General features: G+C 55.4%; 1 protein-coding gene across 4 annotated transcripts in view; it reads right to left on the reverse strand.

The window, feature by feature from the left end:
• Window positions 1-13,999, reverse strand: part of GRM4 (glutamate metabotropic receptor 4) — a 116,252-nt gene that overhangs the window by 48,034 nt on the left and 54,219 nt on the right. The gene's annotated exons all lie outside the window — the stretch shown is intronic.

Here is a 13,999-nt window from a genome sequence, read left to right on the forward strand (position 1 = left end):
ATCTATAAAATGAGATGCATTATCCCCACCTCCCAGACAGGCAGGGTTGTTGTGAGGGTTAATGGGATCACCTGTGGACAGGCCCTGCCCTAGGGGGATATTCTGGGGAGGGGGAGGATGTGGGCTTTTGGGGGACCAGTCAGAGCAGCTACGGGACTCAGTGCCTCTGAGCTGAGGCTGCTGTCTCCCCTCCCCAGGAGGCCCTGGGCAGCAGCAGTCTTGTTCAGAGCTGCATTATTCATGGTGCTTGCCCTGAGCGGAGGGAAATTTGCTGAGCGATCGACCTAATACCTTAACACAAACCCATTTAGGCAAAACACCTTTGAAGTGAGAAAGGAGGAAAAAATAGAAAAGAAAACCAAGGTGTTTGGAGGCAGGTGATGGCAGGAGGGGACGGGGACACAGAGAGATGGCTGGTTCCTGGCCTGCCCCAACCCCAAGGCCCTCCTGGGAGACCCCTGCCCTGGCCCAGCCACCCAGGCCCCACTTTCCCCCACTCCCAGTGGTGAGAATGGGGAGAAACTACCCATTTCCCAGATTTGGTTCAGAGAAGGGGAAGTCTGACCCAGGACTCCTGAGAATTCATTCAGAGTCCTCTGCCAAGGAGCCACTTACAGAACAAGACCCCCCAACCCCCTTCCCCATCTGCCCCCAGGTCCAGGGGCACAGCTGGGGGGTGAGGTCACGTAGCAGCTTCTTGCCCCTTCCTCATCCTCACAGCTCCGCAAGCTACCACAGCAGGTCCACCCTCTCCTCCTCAGCTGGGACTCTCCCACCCTTGAGCTGCTGTTGGTGCCTGTCCCAGACTCTCCTGATTCTTTACTTGCCCAACTGCACCCAGCCTAGGGGCCCAATTTCTCCTCCTCCATCTCCTGAAACTTTCTGGATCCGTCCCCCGGCCGGAGCTCATTGCTGCCCACTCAGGCGCTCATCACCCCTTCTCTGCCGGCACTTACAGCCTCTGCCTGTGCTGCGGTCAGTTCTGTCATTCTCATGCTTCATGGCATGAGGACTGGAGCCAGGCCGCCTGGGTTCAGGTCCTAGCTCTGCCACTTCTGGGCTGTGTGACTTTGGACAAGTTACTTAAACTCTCCAGGCCTCGTCTCCTTATAATAAAATAAGAATAAGTGAGTTAATACATGCAAGGTGCTTAGAATACTGCGTGGCACATAAGTAGTTGATATGTGTTTGCTATTGCTATAATAGTATTGTCATTTTCCCAGCCCATAAGCCCCTTTCCGGGAGATTATCTTTCTCATTTCTAACTCCCCCGGTTCCAGCAGAGTGCCAGGCACAAAGTCTATGGTGGTCGAACTGAGTCTAATTTCCAGCAAGGTTGTCCGCCTGGCCTCTTCACCCCATACCCCTTGGGAAGAGGACTAGCACTGCGCTGGTGGCAGAGAGCCCAGTGTGGGGCAGGGGCCTGGATAAGATGACCTCTGTGTGCCAGCTCCACCCACAGCAGGAACCAAGGCCCAGCCAGGCCAGGAGGGGCCAGGATTAAGGGCCAGCAGCAGGCCTGCGGTTTGGCCTGAGAGGAACAGGCAGCAGGCAGCTGCAGGCCAAAATGAAATATCTAGGAGCCCACAGCCCCAGGAAGTGGAAAGTGACAAGCAAAATGAAATGTTGCGATGTAATTACCCAGGCTCCCCAAACATGTCTCTTGCTGGCAGGGGCCTCAGCGCCCCGCCCCCCACCTGCCACAAGCAGGCATGACGTAATGAAGTCCTCCCAGTCTCTCTCCCACACCAGCCCTCGCCACCTGCCCCCCAGCCCCCGCTCTTTGGGCTGGGGCAGGGGGAGGAGTGGCAAAGAGCTGGCTCCTCCAAGCTGACCTTTTCAATGGCAGAACGGCAGGACACGTAGAGAATGGGAGCCTGGGTCCAGTCCTGGTACTGCATGTATCCAGAGTCACCCCTCGCCCCACCAGGCCTCAGCTTCCTCAGCCAGAAAATGGGGCAGCTGACTACGCGTGGGAGAGAAGACTGAGACAGTGGGTGTGAGTGTGCCCCAGAAATTGGCCCTGGTGGAGGATGGTGCTGAGGATGGAGGCCTCCGGCAGTGAGGACAGCAGCGGACACCAGCTGACCCAGCGTGCCATGAGAGGCTGGCTTCCTGAAGCACAGGGAGTAACGCTGATGGACAAAGGTCAGGGATTGAGTCCCAGATGTGGGCCCGAGGCGGGAGAGGTGCTCAACTCACCGCAGAAAAAACCTGCCCCAGGCTCTTCCAATACTGCTGGGGAAACGCCTGGGGCCCCCGCCAGCCTGGGCTCTGCTTGGCCAGATAAGGGAGCGGAGCGACAGGGAACAGGGAGAGGGGAAAAGGGAACTCTAGACCTGAATCCCTGGAGCAGCCCTAAGGAGGCTCAGGAGAGCACCCAGGAGCTGGGGAGCTGGGGAGGGGGGCTGAGCTGACCCTCCTCCTGTACCCCAGCGCTGGGGGAGGGGTGCCACCAACTGCTAGTTTTTCTCAACAGGCACTTGGTGGGGACAACTTTTCCTAGTATGGAGCTGTCCCATGTTGCAGTACAAGGGACATCCTGGGAAGCTGGCACTAAATATCAGTAGGGACCCATGTCACAATGACATTTATGCTGCCATGTAAATGCTCCCAGAATTGAGAGCTACTTCCTGATCTAAACCAGGGCCCAGAGAGGAGCCTAATCCGCCCAAGGCAGTCCAGCACCTGCCACTCACACTCACGCTGCCAACCCCTCTCCAGCCTGACCCCTCAGGACCCCACCCACTGTACACACCCACTACTGCCCACTCTGTCTTACCACACCCGAGCCTACATCTGCGCTCAAACCCCAGCCTGCCGGCCCAGCCTGGCCACCCCGCTCCCACCGCTCTCCTCCAAACCTCTAACCCCACCCCATCACTCCTCTCCCTTGAACTTTCAGTGGCTCTCACCTCCCTCCGGGCAAAGTCCAAGCACCTCAGCCCAATCCTGAGGCCCTGCAGCCTCATGTCCCGTCGTTCCCCACTTCCAACAGCACCTGGAGCACACACCACGCGTTCCTATCTCCAGACCTTTGCGCAGGCTGTTCCCTCTGCCTTTCTGCCCAATTGCCCTTCCCAAACTCCAAGTCAGCTTCTGTCTGTTCCTGAGGATTCAGCCCAGGCCCCCTCCTCCAGGGTCTTTGTGGGTGACCCAGGCTCCTTTGTCACAGGTGCCCATAACAATCCCAATGTCTCAATCACTGCACTTAGCACAATGCATGGAAATTATTGAACTAGATGCCGCGTGTCCATCAGCCTCTGAACTCAGGGAGATGGCCACTGCCAGGCCCAATGCCAGGCCCAGAGCAGTCACTGATTTAGCAACAATTTACTAATCACCTCCCTGTGCCAGGTGCTGTCCTAGATACTGTGGGTATAGCCATGACTAGGAAAGACAGGAATCCTGCCCTCATGGCACAGACATCCACCTATGAAGTACACGACAGATGCTAAAGAATGAAAGAATAAATGTATAAATGAATGAGTGCATGAATGGCTAATTAAGAGCTGACCTACTGTCCATACGGCCTCCATACCCCACCTCCAGCTCCTGTCCCTCCACCCTCCTCTTCCTGTCTTACCCTACTCATTCCCTTGCCCCATCCTGTCTTCTCTCCCTGCCTCTCTCTCTACATGTACATGCACACATGCGCACACACACGCACACACACATACCATGCTCCCCCATTATTCCATGGTCCCTCGTGTTCATGCAGCACCCCTCAGTTGAATTAATTCTTCACATGTTCTCTCATTAGCTCCTCCCAATCAGCCCACCCTTAGGTACTACATCCAGTGTACAGATAAGAAAACCAAGCCCCACAAGCCAGAGCCTAGTCCTGGCTGCCTTCACCTTCCTTTTGTCCAGACTATCTTCTCCTTCTCCTCTACCTTTCTCTCCCTCCCACCTTCTGGGGTGACTGGAAAGTTACCTCCCCTCCCTTCCCTGTCTGTACAATGAGGCAGGCAGGCAGCCTCTGGGAGGTGGGACGTGGGGCCAGGGCTTCCCTTCTTCTCCACCCCTCTGCAGCCTCCTCTCTGTCCTCATCCATTTTCATTCTCCCCGCTTCCTCTTCTTTCCTCTTGCTTGTCACTTTGTCCTCTTTCCTCTCCCATCCCAAGGCTTCCCTATGGCCCAAGATGTCTGCAAAATGGCCGTTAGCTTTCCGCCTGGTTCATTAAAAATGAGGATTTGCATAGAATATCCATATGATCATTCTGTCTACAGCAAAACAGGGTAAGGATATAATGCACCATACAATATGGGGAGAAAGTGGAGGACAGTCACCATGGGAGGGGGGGACCCGAGGCAGGGAGAGGCCAAGTGCTCATCCTTGGGGTCTGAGGCCTCAGAGGCAGCCCCTCACCCCACTTTCTTGACCTTTCTGATGGCTAATTCACCTGTTTTTGTCATTCTTACAACAACAAACAAAGTAGGCACTATATTTATCTCATTTAAAGATGGAGAAACTGCAAACCAAAGAGAAATAGTGTCTTGTGCAAAGACACACAGTATGTCCATGACAGGCTTAGGGACAGCACCCTGCCACAGGCTGCTCACCCCTTGCGTGGGCCTGCTGCCCTCTCGGGAAAGCCGTCCCCGCCTCGCTCTCAGGAGGTGACATGAAGAACCAAATTCGGTCCTGTAGCTCCCTTACCCAGATTACCCTCCCGCGCCCCTGGCAATGGGAGGAGAGCACCCACTCTTCAAGGCTCTCCTCCCACCGCCCCCCCCAGGAAGATCCCACTCCCCCCCCATCACCACCCTGCCCCACCTCACAACAGTTGAGTCAGATGCAGGGATTTTTGGAGACAACTGCTTCCCAATCTCTCATTTCAGGTGTAAAACCATATTCAGACCTGCCTCATCCCCAAAAAGACTACAGGAGTGCCCAGAAATAAACATATTTGGCTTAAAAAAATACTGGTAACAAAATAGAGGCAAAGGGAGCTGCACTTTACAGATGAGGCTTCCCACTCCGCATGCACAGACTGGCTGAGAATTGGAGAAATCACCATTTGTTGAGGGCCTGAGCTGACCAGAGCTTCCCCTTGGGGGTGTGCCGCTATCCGTGGTGCTGAAGCCATGTGCTTAAGCGATGCCCCTGCCCTTTGCTCCACACAGGAGAGCAAGGCCAGGGGACTCAAACTTCAAAGCACACCCCAGACCTGTCCCTCTTCACCACCCCACTTTCTCTGCCCAAGTCATCATCACCTCTTGCCTGGAGGACAGTAGGAGCCCCCCAACTGGCCTCAGCCCCACAATCTATTCCCCACACAACAGTCAGCAGGATCCTACTAAACCCAAGTCCATCCACATCCCTCTTCTGCTCACAGCCCTCCGCTTGCTCAGAACAAAAATCAGAGTCTTCAGAGTGGCCCAGAGGCCCCACGGGATCAACTCTTCTTCTCCCACCTCTCTCCCCTCACACATTCTGCTCCTGCCTCTTAGCTATTCCCCAGATGCCAGGCAGGCCCCCGCCTCGGGGCCATGCCCTTGCTGGTCCCTCTGCCTGGGGCTCTCTCCCTCCAGATCTCGACACGGCTCACACCCACATGCTGTCACCTCTGCAGAAAGGACTTTCCTGACCACCTGCCCCCTTCTGTCCACTTCTGTTGCATTGTTCTTCTTCATGGCAATGCCCATCAGCTCCTATGCGGAATTATATTATATAGCAATGTCTTTATTTGTTTACTGTAAGCTGTATCCTCAGTGTCATGATTCAGTGCCCAGCACACAGTAGGAGCTCGATAAATACTTATTCATCAAATGAATGAATTACTGTGCCGAAGTGAGAGATGGAAGGGCTGAAGAGCAGAAGAAAAGAATGCCCTCGTGCCCTTCCTCACCAGCACAGCCCCAGGGAGCAGACTGTGTAGTTTGGAGGCCTGGACTCTGTCCTCTGAGTCCCTGAAACCCCAGGAGCATGAGAGGAGCCAGCACTAAAGGAGCAGCCACCAGGCCTCCCCCACCTCCCAGGCCTTTATGCCCACTTTTAGACGAGACCCCTCACAGGCTCATACAAGGCCACGCCACGCTGGTCCGACCCATCACACACACTCACATCCTTCCTATCACACGAGCTGCTCGGCCTCTTCCCTCCCTGGCCCCCTGTGGGGCGCGGGTGCTCCCATGTCCATCCATTTCACTGACAGCAGCGCTTCCCTGGAGAAGCCAGGTGGTTTGGGAGTGGCACAGACCTGAGTGCAAACCCTGGCTCTGCCACCGGCAAGTTGGGAGGGTCTTGGACAAGCCCTCAGGCAGCCCAGGCCATCATGGTCACTCCCCCTCTAAAATGGGGACAATTCTCAGGGTAGCTGTGCAGGAGCCACGGTGGGGCCAGGGCCTGGCAGCTTCTGTGAGGACAGCTAATGGGACGTTCCCCAGAAGTATGAACATTAACACAGAAGGTGATTTAGGACTCTTCACAGGCCGGGCTGGCTGAGGGGCCGGCGCAGGAGGCAGAGCCTGTGGGGCTCAAAGGCTCTGGGAGAGGACGGGAAGCACAGACATGGAGTAACCAGAGAAGAAGGCAGTGGGCGTCCCGAGTGGGTCCACATGCATGAGCCCACTGAAGACCGCACACAGCTCCTTCCTGGGCTTGTCGATCAAGAAGTGGAGGTTAAGGCAAGGGAAGTGAATTGCCTGAGGCCACAAAGGAGTATGAGATGTAGCTGAGACAGGGACTCCACCCAGGACAGTCAGCAGCCACATATTGGCCAGGAGCAGGAAGCCTTGGGTGGAGAGGGAAGAAAATGGTGAGTTTTCAGGGCCCTTCCAGAGCTGCAGACAATAAGAGGGATTGGATTTGCTTTAGCTACATCTCCCAAGGAGCTCAGAGTGGGGCACTTGGGGTGCGGGGGACCCCACCTCAGGTAGAAAAACAGGGTCATGTCTAATAATCAGCAAAAGATGAAGAGGGGTTCCTGGGGAGCAGGAGAGGTGGGCAGGGAAAGGTCAAGGGCTCCTACCACTTGCCCTCTAACAAAGGGGAAGAAATGGGAAGGGATTCCCCTGCCACAAGAACTTGGGAGGACAGAATCCTAATGTGCTTCCAATAAAGAGGCTCAGGTAAAGGGTGGAGGAAGAAACAAGGGCAAAAATATAAACTCGAAGAAAATGGTGTCCAAACCAGGTTGAGAGATTTCTTTGTCAGGAAACCAAAGAAGCTGAAAGGGCTAAGGAAACAGGTTGCTGTGGACATGGCTATTCTGTGGGCTCAGGCCTGGGCCCAAGAACAATAGACATACCAGAAACCAAAGGTCAACCCTGTGGTACCCGGACCTCCATGTGGCAGATAGAAAAGCCAAGAGAAGAAGGTGAAGGATGTGAAGACCCACATCATGGTGTACCTCAGAGGTCCCCTGACATCACCTTCACATTGGTGATGAAACTGAGGCTGAGAGAGAGCAAGTGACCAGCCCAGAGTCACAGAGCCACCCAGAGACAGAGCCAGTACTAGAGCTGGGGTGGGCCCCCCAGCCCAGGGCCCTCGCCCCCTCCACTCTGGTCAATAACGATGAAGTCCATACCTTTGGCAGCTTAGTGCTCAGTGCGAGGCCCAGGCTGTACTAAGCGCTTTACATGTATCAACTCATTTAGTGCCCACAACAACCCGTAAGGGAGGTGCTAGTAACATCCCCCACTTTACCAGATGAACACTGTAGTCCAGAGAGCTTATGTGCCTGCTCCAGAGGCACAGCTCACAGTGGCAGAGCCAGCCCTTAACCGTTTCTTAACAGCTCGACTGTGCCACCAGAAAAGGACAGGATTCAGAAGGCCGAAGCCACAAAGGGGCTGCAACTGGCAAAGGGAAGTTTTTTTTAAGCCCAAAGAAATCTTCAAACATGTGCCACAAAAGAGGCCAGTGAAAGAAATGGTTGCTTCCTGTCCAAGAGGAAAAGGATGAAAATCCAGAGCAACAAGGGCTTGGCGTCCAACATCTTCCTCCCGTCACTCCCATCAAGCTGCGGCGAATTCAGATGGGAGCGTGTTCCCAACACGATGGGCCGCGGTGGGCAGATCAGAGCCGAAGAGAGCTGGAAAAGTGACCTGATGGCCCCAGCCCAGGGGACTCACAGCATTGAGAGGTGTCAGTGCCCTGCCACACGCCAGAGTGGCAAAGAAATCAGAGCAGACAGGCGAGATCCCCGAGGTGGGCCAGGCGGGCACAGGGTTCATCTTTACAGCAGGACACAGATTGACCTGACAATCACTGAGCAGTCACATTAATGCTGGCACCTCACCTGTCTCCTAGTGCTGGCCAGGAGACTTGGCGAGCACGCAATGGGCCTCACGGCTCGGCAGGAGGTGCCCGTGCCAGGTCCACTTGAGTTCCACCCATGGTAGAGTGACAGGTGGCACAGGGGAGCCAAAGATGCGATGGCTCTCAGGTCCAGAGTGGCATGGCTGATAAGCTAGAATGGTGGGGACTGGCTTCTGGGTGGGTCCTCTTCCCTCCCTCACCCTTGGAGAATACATGGTCAGTGGGCAGGGCGTGCTGGGCCCGGCTGTCGTGTCCCTGGGCTGTGCGTCCAGGAGGCAACTGGAGGGACAGTCCAGAGGTCTCTCCCTGAAAAGATGCTGCAAGCTATCCCACTCTCCTAACCACCAAACCTGTGTCAGGACCCCTCCCTGCTTCTAGCTCCTCATCCCCTCAGCTGATGTCACCCCTATTTCATCTGATTAGGAGCAAAAGGCTGCATGCTCCAGGCTCTGTCCTCATGCCGCTGGTCCCAATCAGCCCTGAACCAAAGGCCATGCCATGAAGTACCACCATCTGACAAGACTCCTTCTGCCTTGAGGGACAGTTCATTTTCCAGCACTCCTCTGAGAGAAGCACCCTAACTAAGTAGTTTTCAGTGAATGTCTGGGGTGTTTTCAGAATAAGCGAGAACCGTGGGTACAAGCCCTGATGAGCCTTTGCTTACAAGAAGAACACCTGGAGTCAGGGGCCTTGCACTGTCAGGACACAGCGGCAGATGGCAGAGCTGGACCTTGGAGATGGGCTGGCACACCCACCTCCATCACAAAGGAGAAAAGGAAGCCCCAGAGGGCAGTGACATGCCCAAGGGCACAGGCTGGGTCATCTGTTTGCTTATTTGTTCATTCTACGAACATCTCCCAAGGCCCTGCTATAAGGGAGGGTGAGGTGCACAGAGCTGTGAGGTCCTGCCCCTCCCCAGCCTCGAGGAGCTCAAAGTCAAGTGTAAGAGACAGAGGGAGAGTTCACAGGCACTGAGCTTCCCAGGCGGCAAGCCCTGGAAAAGATCATCCCCCACCTAAGTGAGCAGCTCTTTGCAGGGCATAGATCAGGGAAGCCTGCAGTGAGGAGGGGTCTTGGCACTGAGCCTTAACTGGCAGGGAGGATCTCTGGCCCCTGAGCAGGTTGGACACAGCAGGTGGAGATGATGTGTGTTCATGTAATCTCTTGGGCAAGCTGGCGCAACCCCAAGTGCCAAAAAATTTTAAAGTACAGGGTTGGGCCCCGGTCAGGCGGCTCAGTTGGTTGGAGTGTCATCCCGTGCACCAAAAGGTTGCGGATTCAATTCCTGGTCTGGGCACATACCTAGGTTGCGGGTTTGATCCCGACTCAGGTTGTATAAGGGAAGCAACCTATGTTTCTCACATTGATGTTTCTCTTTCTGTCTCTGTGTCTCACTCTCTCCCCCTTCCTCTCTCTAGAACCATAAACACATCCTTGGGAGAGAATTTTTTTTTTTTTTTTTTGGAAAGGAACTTTTAGCCCTGGCTGGTGTGGCCCAGTGGATTGAGTGCCAGCCTGCGAACCAAAGGGTCATTGGATCAATTCCCAGTCAGGGCACATGTCTGGGTTGCTGGCCAAGTCCCCAGAAGGGGACCTGTCAAACACATTGATATTTCTCTCCCTCTATTTTTCTCTCCCTTCCCCTCTCTCTAAAAATAAATAAAACCTTCTTTTACAAAAGAGAACTTTAAAAAAAACAAGGGGTTGGCCTAAAAGAAGCTCTGCTCAGCTCCATTTCACATTGGTCCCTGCCCCATGGCCACTAGGACCAGGCCAGGCCACTCACTGGGGCCCCATCTGCCTTGTTCACTCCTACCTCCAGACTCTTGCTCATGCTGTTGCCCACCTGGCAGCCCCTTTCCTTCCTCTGTACTTGTCCAAGTGCCCCACCCCCAAGCCCTGCTGGACTGCCCTCTGGCTGGGCAGGGGTCCCCTGCATCCTGGAGTATCTCTCTTCACTTCAACAGATGCACTGTTCCCTCCCTACATTCACTTGCTCAGCACGTACTACTTTCAGGGCAGGATGCTGCTCCTCCCCCACCCACCAGGAGCCCACAGGACCCACAGCCTGGCTCCTCTCCTCACACAGAGCTGGGCACCCCACAGGCGTGACATAAATCCGTGGAGCCCAGATAAGCTGGGAGACTCAAGCGGGTCTGGAAGGCTGAGCCTCTCCCACTTCCTGACCTCTGGGGCAGGCAGACCCTCAGGATGACACATCTGAGGCAGGCAGTGTAGTGAGAGGAAGCTGAACCTCACATTCCAGCCTGACACAGCTGCAGATAAGCCCTGAGTTCTCACACCCTGCCTCTGCCCCCTAGAAAGACTTTCTGCCCCCAGGAGTCACTAGAGGCTCACGGACTGCAGCGATCTCAGTGAGGAAGGAGGCTGAGGACCCAGGGCAGCCTGCCCTCACCCCAGATGCCGATGCTCTGCCCGCCTCCGTCTGCCCTTCTGCAGGCAGGGAGAGCAACCTCGAAGACCCAGGATGGGAGGAGGGCTAAACAAGTAGGTAGCTGGGGCCGGGATGTTGTGATCAATCATCCATTCCACAGACACTTACTGAGCAACTACTATGTACCAGTCAGGGACTGTGCTAGAGGCTTGGGATGCAGCAGAGACCAAGACAGGCAAAAAAAAAACAAAACAAAACTCTCTGCCCTGGTGGACCATAAACAAATAAAAATGTACTTGTCAAGTATTTTAAAGAAACAGAGCAGGGAAGAGGGGATGAAGAGCAATGGGCTGGGGACGGGGTATGTGAGATACAGTGGTCAGAGAGGCCTCCCTGAAGAGAGGGCAGGGCAAGCACCTGAATGCACTGAGGATGTTGAAGGCCACATGGATATACAGGGAAAGAGCTTTCCAGACAGAGGGACCAGCCAGTGCGAAGGCCCTGAGCGGGGCTTGTGCCTGGAGTGTTAGAGGAGCAGTGAGGAGGCTAGGGGAATAGAGCAGAGAGACAGAGAAGTGGCAGGAGCAAAGGTCAGGAGGGTGAGGGGGAAGCAGCAGACAGGATCGCGGGCACACTAAGTGTCCACCCTTAGGGCTTCTGGATCCTAGGTGTGCCGCAGGGCACACCTCTCCCCCTGGTCTCCCAGAAACACGCGCACCCAGAGGTGCTGGCACAGCTCTCTCTAGCTGGCCAAGCTCTTCCCCCAGCCCTCAGGGCCTCCAAGAGGCCAGCGCTCCATGTACAGCAGAGAAGCTGAGTCCAGAGATGTAACACAGACGGCGGGACAAGGGGGCACCCCAGCCGTGGGGCTCAGGCTGCCGGCCCTGCCAGTCACTGTCCATGCTTGTGGCGATGCCACTGCACTGACAGGGGCCGTCTAAATACAAGTCTGAGGCTCGGCCCTGGGAGTTGGAGCTGGGGTCAGACCAGCAACAGGCTGGCCCATCAGCATCTCTGGAATATCAATGAGGGGGTGCAGGGACGTGACAGGGAGATAGGGCCTTAGAACTTCCCACTGTCCGAGGGACAGGATATCTCCCAAGGAGCAGGCCTGGGCCCCCATGCCCCTTCTTGCCACACCCAGGAAGGCCATCTTGTCCCCACCCTGGGAGGAGAATAGACCTGGATGTGCCCATGGTGCTGAAATTGCTTACTGGAAAGGACCAGAACCATACCCCCAGTGACCCCATGGAGAGGCCCCTGCTTTCTCTAAGCTCTATGCCAATGTCTCAGTCAGTGCTGGGTGCAACCCAGGAGCTCCCCGCCCAGAAGCCAGAGCTGGGTTCCAGTCCCAGTTCTTCCATGTTCTGCCTGTGCTGCCTTGGGAGAGCGACCTACCCTCTCTGGCCACTGTTTCCCCACCTATAAAATGGACACGATTGTGCTCCCTGTAGGTCCTGGAGCCCAGCACACAGTAGGCGCCCAGGACCCACTGGCCAAGCTCTCGCCACGGCTCTGATGGGCATCCTCAGCCTGGTGAGTGCACCCTCCCCACTCTCCCTGGTGCTCCTCTGAGCAACTCACCGATGACTTATACTTCAGAGAGCAAATCAATACAACATACGGCCAAAGACATCTTTAATCTTTTGAAGGGATTAGGCTACAAGGTACAGCGGCTTCTTTCTACTGGCCATTCAATTCAGATCTCAATTTGGCCAGCTGAACCGTGGCTTTCTCTCTCTTTTATTTTTCACTCACCTACAGATGGTTCCCCCAAATCAAACTTCATTTAGCAGGCAGGGCAGGCGGCAGGAGGATCTGGAGACATGGGAAGTGAGGCCAGGTGGGAGGCCAGGCCCTTAGCAATGGGATGGAGAGCAGGCGGCGGGGCCACGAGGGGCACCAGTGCCAGAGCAGGAGCGCCCTCGAGCTGGAGACCCTGGTAACGTGGCTAGTTCTCTTACTTTTCTGTAAGTCCTTAAAAATCTTGAGTAGACATTAAATTTCTTTCCAACTACCCAATGCCTGATTAGATGCTTGTGAAAAATAAGCATCAGATAAAATGCAGTACCCAGACCTCACACATATCTCATGCCTCCCGTGCTCTTAATACTGTGTGTGGCAGGGGCGGGGGGGCGGTACATAAGGCTGGTCCACATGGGTCTCGGTTAATGCAGTAGGAAGCAAGCAGAAGCTAGAGTGACAAGAATACAAAAGCAGTTAAGACCCCTAGTCCTGGAACCAGATGGGTTCAAATCCCTTCTCCACCAATAATGTGCTATGTGACCTGCCGTCAGTAATTGTTTGGCCTCTCTATGCCTCAGGTCCTCCCTATAAAATGGGGGTATCCACTTCACAGGATAGAGAGGAATATCCAGGAAAACAAGGGTAAGACAGGTATTCAGCACTTCTGGGCACATAGGGAGGGCTATAAAGTACTGGGGGTGGCTGCTAAGTCCCTTACAGCAGGGACTGAATGCTAAGATGCTGAACTTTCTGTCCCTGCTCCCATCCGGCACCTCTGTTGCTAAATCCTGCAGAGGCTGAACCTTAAACAGAAAAGCAGTGGGGTTATTTGGGGAAAGATTCAAGCCATTGAGGAGAGGAACCTGCCGAGCAGGGAGCATGGGACAGCCCAGAGTCGGAGCAAAGGAGGAAAGGACGTGGGCACAGCCAGAGGAAGTCGCTCCGGCACCGTGCCAGGGTGTGGCACTGTCACCAAGGGTCTCAGGGAGCTGCCCCCCATTTGTCTGGAGATCGGAGTGGGGCTGGCAAAGCCCTCCTTCCCCTGCGGGCCCAGCTGCTGGAGCAGGCGGTGGCCCGGAGCCGCAGCCATCAGTCAGCCGCTGCCCGGCTTCCGCCCGCCGCCCTCTCCGCCAGGTCGCAGGCACCCGAGCGGCTTTGGCTGCACGATTAAACGGGCTTATCCAAGATTTATAGCGGGATTATGCCCACAGGGCATTACCAGCACCAGCCTCTGGACACTGTGGTCCTTGGAAAAAGCAATTAGAGTCCATGGTTATACAATAAATATACAGACGCCATCCCCTAAGGTCGAGTGTGCCACAGGAGCTATTTAAAGAAAAGGCCTCAGGAGAGGCGGGGGGTGCGGGGGCAGAGGGGACCCTCTCTGTAGGAAGGTGGGTCTGCCAGGAGGAGGAAGGGCCTCCCACACACCCCCACACCCCACCCAGACAGATTCTATCTCTCAGCCCCATGGCCCTCAATCAACCATCCCTCTGGGCAGGGCTCACCCAACCCAGGTGGAGCCCCCCACCCAGGGCTCACCACCAGGGCCCTGAGGACGGAGACCTCCCTCAGCTGGGCCACTG

Source organism: Pteronotus mesoamericanus, unplaced genomic scaffold (genome assembly GCF_021234165.1).
Source record: "Pteronotus mesoamericanus isolate MK-2021 breed Mesoamerican mustached bat unplaced genomic scaffold, CSHL_Meso_final contig_20, whole genome shotgun sequence".
In the NCBI taxonomy this organism is placed as follows: domain Eukaryota; kingdom Metazoa; phylum Chordata; class Mammalia; order Chiroptera; family Mormoopidae; genus Pteronotus; species Pteronotus mesoamericanus.